Raw genomic sequence first — 7372 nt, 5'->3', positions numbered from 1 at the left:
ACCAGCCTAACATAGCGAAACCCCGTCTCTACTAAAATTACAAAATTAACCGGGCTTGGTGGCCCATGCCTCGAATCCCAATTACTTGGGAGGCGGAGGCAGGAGAATCGCTTGAACCTGGGAGGTGGAGGTTGCAGTGAGCCAAGATTGCGCCATTGCACTCCAGCTTGGGCAACAAGAGTGAAACTGTCTCAAACAAAAAGTCACGGTCCACATCAGTAACCTAAGTCAGGTCCCTGAACTCGTCAGTGCCAAGCCAGCCATTCCTACTCTGGTTCCATCCCCAGACTTAACACCAGCCCAAGAGTAAGCAGATTTCACCCAATTCTTCAACAGCCCCTTCCTTCGCGTGTTCCAGGAGCAGGGCACGGAAAAACCAAAACCAGGATTCAGACATTTACAAACTAACAAGAAGCATCAACCCCAAGATAGTTCAAAGCCTTTGAGATATGTGAATGAAGCAAACCCTAACAGTTCAGCTGTCAATACCGAAAAAGTACCAAAAACTTTAAGCAAATAATCTTTATTTTTATATTGATGATACACTTAATATATATGTGGATTCAAGATACAAAATTCATGTACAGGAGTTCACACCTGATGAATGTAGACACATTCCTAGAGAACATTTATCAATGAAAATTTCTTTAATACACTGACAACAAAAATCAAATATTCTCTAATCTCGTTATTCAATAAACATCAAAACGTTTCAGTTTTCATCCTCTAGTATTGAAGTGCCCTCAAGGTGGTAGGCACTGTATCGCAGGAGAAAACATTGGAAAGCCTACTGAATCCGCTCTGCAGAATCACAGTGTTTACTCTGAAATTCATTTAGTGAAGTAGTGAAAGGCTATCTTTTATGACAAATCACATCTCATACAAGAGTCAAAAGTGATGAACTCAAGAAAATAAAATGTTTCAAGAACTTCTCAATTTCTAAAATCTATGGAGGATTAACCATAACAAAGAAGAAAAAGGCTGCTAGAAAGGAAGAAAACAAAAAACATCCTGTTTAAGAGAACGTATGGCTTAAGCAATTTAGAACACAACTGACAAGACTTTTATAATACCACAAATGTTCAAGTCAAATGATAGTGACAGTATAATTTTCCCCTTAGTCATTGGTAGTAAATAGCCCCTTCAAAATTTATTCTACTGTTAACACATATAAAAACTAATGAATCCAAACAGTTTTGCTAACAGGGCTGAGTCGATGGATTTTTTTTTCCTAAAGTATTAACTCACAATATCCAAATATTAATACAAATGAACAACAAGATTGTTTCAAAGATTACAGTGATTTGTGAATAGCTAAATAGGCAACCAAATAGCTTCATTATTTGCACAACAGATTAGCAGCACTTGGATAAGAATTGTTACATGAAAAATATTGTGCTTCAGTCTCTTGAGGAGAGCTAATAAATATAACTCTATAATCCCTATAGTATTACAATTCTATAACATTTCAGTTACAGACAAGCACAATTTTTAAGTATTTCACACCACTAGAAAATCGAGTAATTATATCCTCCAAATGTAATTACTGCTATGATTTAAACAAGTGCATTTCTGCCTAGTAATCAGAATGTAGACAATAAGTTCACCATTATTTTCAAGGGAAAAAGATCAAACATAACTTATTTTAACTCCTATTTGATTATCTTAACCTTTAGTGATGATTTGAATTTTAAAAAGGGAAATTCAACCTTACAATGGAAACTGCTCAGAGGAAATAATAAAGTGGCCTGAAATTACAGTAATTCTTAGCACAAAGTAAAAAGTGATTTATAACTGCTTCATCTGATTCAATGATTAATGAAACCATTGTTTATACTGGTGCTACACAATGAAGATAACCTATATGGATAAGTTATTTTACTTGTAAACTCTGCTATGAAAATGTTAGGACTTTGTATCTGCCTTTCCTATTATGTAAGACATTTCTACCTCAACTGGAAGAATCCTCCAAAATAAAAGTTTCTCTGATTATTGAACAGCAAGGTTTATTAAAAACAAGCAAAAAAAAAAAAAAAAAAAAAACAAAAAACCAGTAGAACTAGCCATATGGTCTATGTGGCAAAAGGAATGCATTCAGATAACTATAAAAAGCCACACAAATCAAATTCTAAATTATTGTACTGAACCATTAGAAGGTATTTTTAATGATATAATCAATGAGTTAACAAAAACCATTTTTCAGGAAACAGTAATAAAAATTCTTTTTTTTTTTTTTTGAAATGGAATCTCGCTCTGTCACCCAGGCGGGAGTGCAATGGCACAATCTCGGCTCACTGCAAAGTCCGCCTCCCAGGTTCAAGCAATTCTCCTGCCTCAGCCTCCCAAGTAGCTGGGATTACAGGCACACACCACCACGCCTGGCTAATTTTTTTTTTTTTTTTTTTAGTAGAGACAGGGTTTCACTGTGTTGCCCAGGCTGGTCTCCAACTACTGAGTAATAAAAATTCTTATTGTGCTAAAACACTTTAAGCAAATTTTTCCTGCAGATTTTTAATATACCACAATACATAGCTTTAATTTAGGAAAAAAGCAATTAATAGCATGCAAAGAAGGGTGGGAATAATATTTTTTAAAATACAGTGGTTATCCCTCTATGGTTTGGAAGTATTTACTTTTGGGATTATCATATATGATCATTTCAAATTTTATACTTATTCATACTGATTTCATGTTTGAGAAAATGTATGGTTCAAACTGTAATGTTTACAAATTTCAACTTTCAATCCTGGCAAAGTGGACATTCACAACAGCTTCAGAAGAGAAAAGAAAATCAGTGATGTAACAAACATTTAAGTATCATTTACTGCAGACCTGTAAGAAGGCTAGCCATAATTCCCTATTTCATTCTGAAAGTGATATAATTCAGCCTATTAGCTTTCATTCCATAAGCCTAGGAGAGAAGTATAAAACCTAATATTACCTATGTCTTAATAAACAATATTACACCTAAGAAGATGATTGTCTTAGTAGATAGACTGGAATTGTCCACCAAACTAGGAAACTGATCCCCAATTTATAGTCTATGACGAAATTTAGGCTTGAATAAGTGAGTTTGTAGTTTTAATATAATGGACTTCAAACTATTAAAAAAAAAAACAGTCTACTGTCCAAGTATGTTTAAAAATCACACTGATTAGAGTAGTCTGATAACTATTAAAAAAATAATTTTTTTAGGCCGGGCACAGTGGCTCACACCTGTAATCCCAGCCCTTTGGGAGGCCGAGGAGGGTGGATCACTTGAGGTCAGGAGTTCGAGACTAACCTAGTCAACATGGTGAAACCCCATCCCTACTAAAAATATAAAATTAGCTGGTCATGGTGGCACACGCCTGTAATCTCAGCTACTTGGGAGGCTGAGGCAGGAGAATCTCTTGAACCCGGGAGGCAGAGGTTTCAGTGAGCTGAGATCGCACCATTGCATTCCAGCCTGGGCAACAAGAGCGAAACTCCATCTCAAAAATAAAAATATTATTAATTTTTAAAACTGTAAAAGAAATTAACAAAAATATTTTAAAATTAAGAATGGTTCTTCAATCAGTGATTAAATAACAATGTCATGTAAAGTTGGAATTCTTCTCAAAAGTCAATATTACACTAAACTAATAAGTATAAAATCCCAATTTTAGTTTAAAAAAATTTCATATTTATGGAATTCCAAAGGAAATATTTCTATGGCACCAACAAATTAGTTATACTTAATACAGTTATCTCTACCCAATTAAAGGCAGATCACCCTACATCGTCCTGATACCCTTCCCATCAATAGGTGATTGATTCCATTCACACATCAATTATTTTTCCTTAAACACAAGGCATGCTTAAGTCTTTTGTTCAAAACTCAATGAAGTTGGAACATAGTGTAGTATTAGGCTTTGAAATTCTAGTTTGAGGAAGATGAATCGCTTTTTTTCTTTTTTTTTTTAAAGTAAAATGGTCCCATTATCCAGGAAAGACTGAGAGGTACAGCAAAAATAGGTGTAAAGTATCAATGTATGAGAGCGCAGAAGACTAAAGGGAAAGAGCTGGGTTTTCTAAGCAAGTTTTACCTTATTCAACCTCAAAGTTATTGGCTTTACAACGGCTGGGGTTAGAGGTCACATTCACTATGTCAAGTCTTTTCTACTGTACTTTTCGTTACCGCTACTGTCCTCAATGTCCACAAGGAGCCTGAGTCAGTTCCATGAATTTTAAATGGTATATTATCTGCTCTACTACTCTCCAGTGCAAAAACAATGATTTGATTATTCAAGCAACACAGCATCAGATCCTATGGATGTTTTCACTGATTTTTCAGAAATAATAAATGACCAAATTTTAATATTTATTCAAGAAAAAGGCTGTTATGATTATTTCTAAATACTGTAATTGAAAAGTGTTAGGAATAGTTGGCTGTTTTATTTAAAATACAATGAATCAGCAAATGTAACATTTTTTGGGTGGTAAAACTCACTCCTGAGATAATTTCTCTATTTTAAGATAATTTAATATTGGATCAGAGAGATTTAATCTTCCAAAGAATATTGGTGTAAAAAGTTGCTTTGCAGTTACATTTTATCATGCAAAAATAACCTCTACTTAATTTCTGCAGTGAATGTATTTAAGTGTATATTAAACATCTCCTACACTCTTTCATGGAAATAAATATGTCTGAAGTAACCAAACATTGATACTTGGCAACATTCTATAGGTTCACAAATTGGCACTGCACATATTTACTATCCTCTTATCCTCCCCAACCCTATCATCCTTGGGAGAGGTTTGAAGGCCCAGATTTTTATAGCACACCATGCATCTAATATTAAAAACTGTACTTCATGTGTGAATATATCATCAACTTGCAGAACACAAGTGGTCTCATAGAGACACAGCAATACGAGTGGAGGCATTTTATTCAGTGGAAGCATTTTCTCAGATGAGCCTACTCACCTTTGATATGCAAGTCCAATAAGAAAAAATCTGTAGCTAGAAATGCCAAGACAGGACTAAATTAATCATAGCTGCTGCAAATATACAAATTAACAACCTCCTGTTCCTCATTAAATCCTACCTTACTTAAGTTAGGCCGTCCCTTAGCTAATGCCCCCTTTTCTGCCTCACAGAGACACATAAAACGAGGCACACTGATGAAAAAAAATTGTTCCAAAAGCAAAATTCAGTATGAGGCGTAAAAATGACAACTGGGAATATATTTCCCCTATTTAATGGACATTTTCCTATGTTTTAAAATGTGATCAAAGCAATTCTGTTTTCCACAGCCTATTAAGCCCCACTATAATTTACTCAGTAATAATACTTAGACATGGATCAAGAAAATAAAGGACTACTACAGCTTCAGAATCTGCTGGTGTCTCAGTTTCACATACTTAGGTTTTTCAGGTTTATATCACTAATTTATCATCAGTTTAAATAAAAATTTGCAGGTGATTTTAAAGCTAAGAATATCCAGCTTTCTGTTAAGATCTTCATATCCTAATTTCAACTCCAAATTAGCCCATTTTATCCAAACACAAGCCCCTCAAAATAGAGACTTATGAATGAGATACAGCCACAACCTAATTACAGCAGCATGAACAATGCCACTAGGATGTCCTCACAGAACTTAAATAAATTCAGCCCACAATGGGTATGGGTACATAATATACACATACTGTATCATTGCATACCAATATATTTACAAATATGTACACATATATACAAAAAGTATACACAGAGATTGCATGTAGCATCACAAAAATATACATATGCCATTACAAATAAAATAAGAATTTCAAATAAATAAGGTCAACAAAAGAGCCCTCAAGGTAAATACCCTCTTATGCTTTCCAAACACACACAGGAACATACACACTCAAAATATCACCAGAAGACTCATAGCATTCATATTCGTATCAAATCTTTTACTCACTCAGGGTGGGGAGGTGGTTTTGAATCACTGGCAATGGCCAAGTTAGCAGACCTTGGTACCTGACTATATTTCCAGTCCAGAATGTTTTCTGTATATCAAGCTGATTACAAGTGTCCAGAAATTAGATTTTTCAACTGGGTCCAAACTGCTTCTCAGAGACAGAAAGTTACTAAATCACACATGTCAGAGGAGATTAAACCTGGAGGAGAGTGCTACAGAAAGCTCCTTAATACCTAATACATAAATCTGATTTGTCACTTTTCCCATTATCCTGACTAAATTCAGTACAATTACCCCCTAATCTGTTTCAGGGAATTCTATTGCACAAAGGAAATAAAGGGCAGTAGCCAGAATTTGGAAGGGAGGGAACCACCCGGATCCTCTATCAGGAAAACTCCAGCCACAATTGGATTGCACTTTGCTTCTGAAATCCTAAAACATTTCAATTTGGTAAAAATAAAGAGAGTACAATAAATTCTGTGCTTTGAGAGGTTTAAGAGCACCACTTTCTAGGAGAAATACACACATGCATATGAAGGATACATCCTGGCTAGAATAAAAGATAAAATGTCAGACTTGTGGATTTTTGTAATAAAAATTTGATACTGTTCTGTGCCAAAATACAAATCCCTAATTATTCTTTCTTGTTCATTATAGAAAGCAGTCTGAGCTACTGAGAAGACTGGGCTGAGATGAGGAGATTTGAGTTTTAGTTCTAGCTCTATCACTAGACCATCACTATGGGTCTCAGCTTTCTCTTCTGTAAAATAGAGAAGACAGTTGCTTTACCAACTTCAGAAATACACAGATAAAGAGAAAATTTCACTGTGCTTCATTTTGTTTTGCGTACAACTGACTTCTTGCAGTGTTATGCTTTCTATGTTGTTTATAAAGATGAGAGACTGTATCAGAATCTCCAGGGAGAATTTGTGCAATTTGAAAACAAAGGAGTGATTTTTCCCTTTGCTTTGCTCTGTTCTTAGTTCCTGTATTTAAATTTTTATGAATTATAAAATTAAATACATTAGGGCTTAAATTTTTTATATTTATAAAGGGCAGGTGGTATGCACTTTAAAAAAATGAAATTTTTTGCCACTATCAGCTCAAGCCCATTGGGCAACTGTCCTTTTACATAATTCTCCCTTGATTAAAGAACTACAGAAGCTGGGTGAGGTACAAGGAGGGTTTATTAAACTGTATGTTTAGGCTGGGCGTGGTGGCTCATGCCTGTAATCCCAGCACTTTGGGAGGCCGAGGCTGGCGGATCACCTGAAGTCAGGAGTTGGAGACCAGCCTGACCAGCATGGTAGAACTCCATCTCAAAATACAAAATTAGCTGGGTGTGGTGGTGCATGCCTGTAATCCCAGCTACTGAGGAGGCTGAGGCAGGAGAATCACTTGAAACCAGGAGGCAGAGGTTGCAGTGAGCGGAGATCCTGCCACCAC

Source organism: Macaca mulatta, chromosome 15, assembly GCF_049350105.2.
Source record: "Macaca mulatta isolate MMU2019108-1 chromosome 15, T2T-MMU8v2.0, whole genome shotgun sequence".
In the NCBI taxonomy this organism is placed as follows: domain Eukaryota; kingdom Metazoa; phylum Chordata; class Mammalia; order Primates; family Cercopithecidae; genus Macaca; species Macaca mulatta.
The sequence above is the reverse complement of the archived record's forward strand: the minus strand, read 5'-3'. Positions refer to the sequence as shown.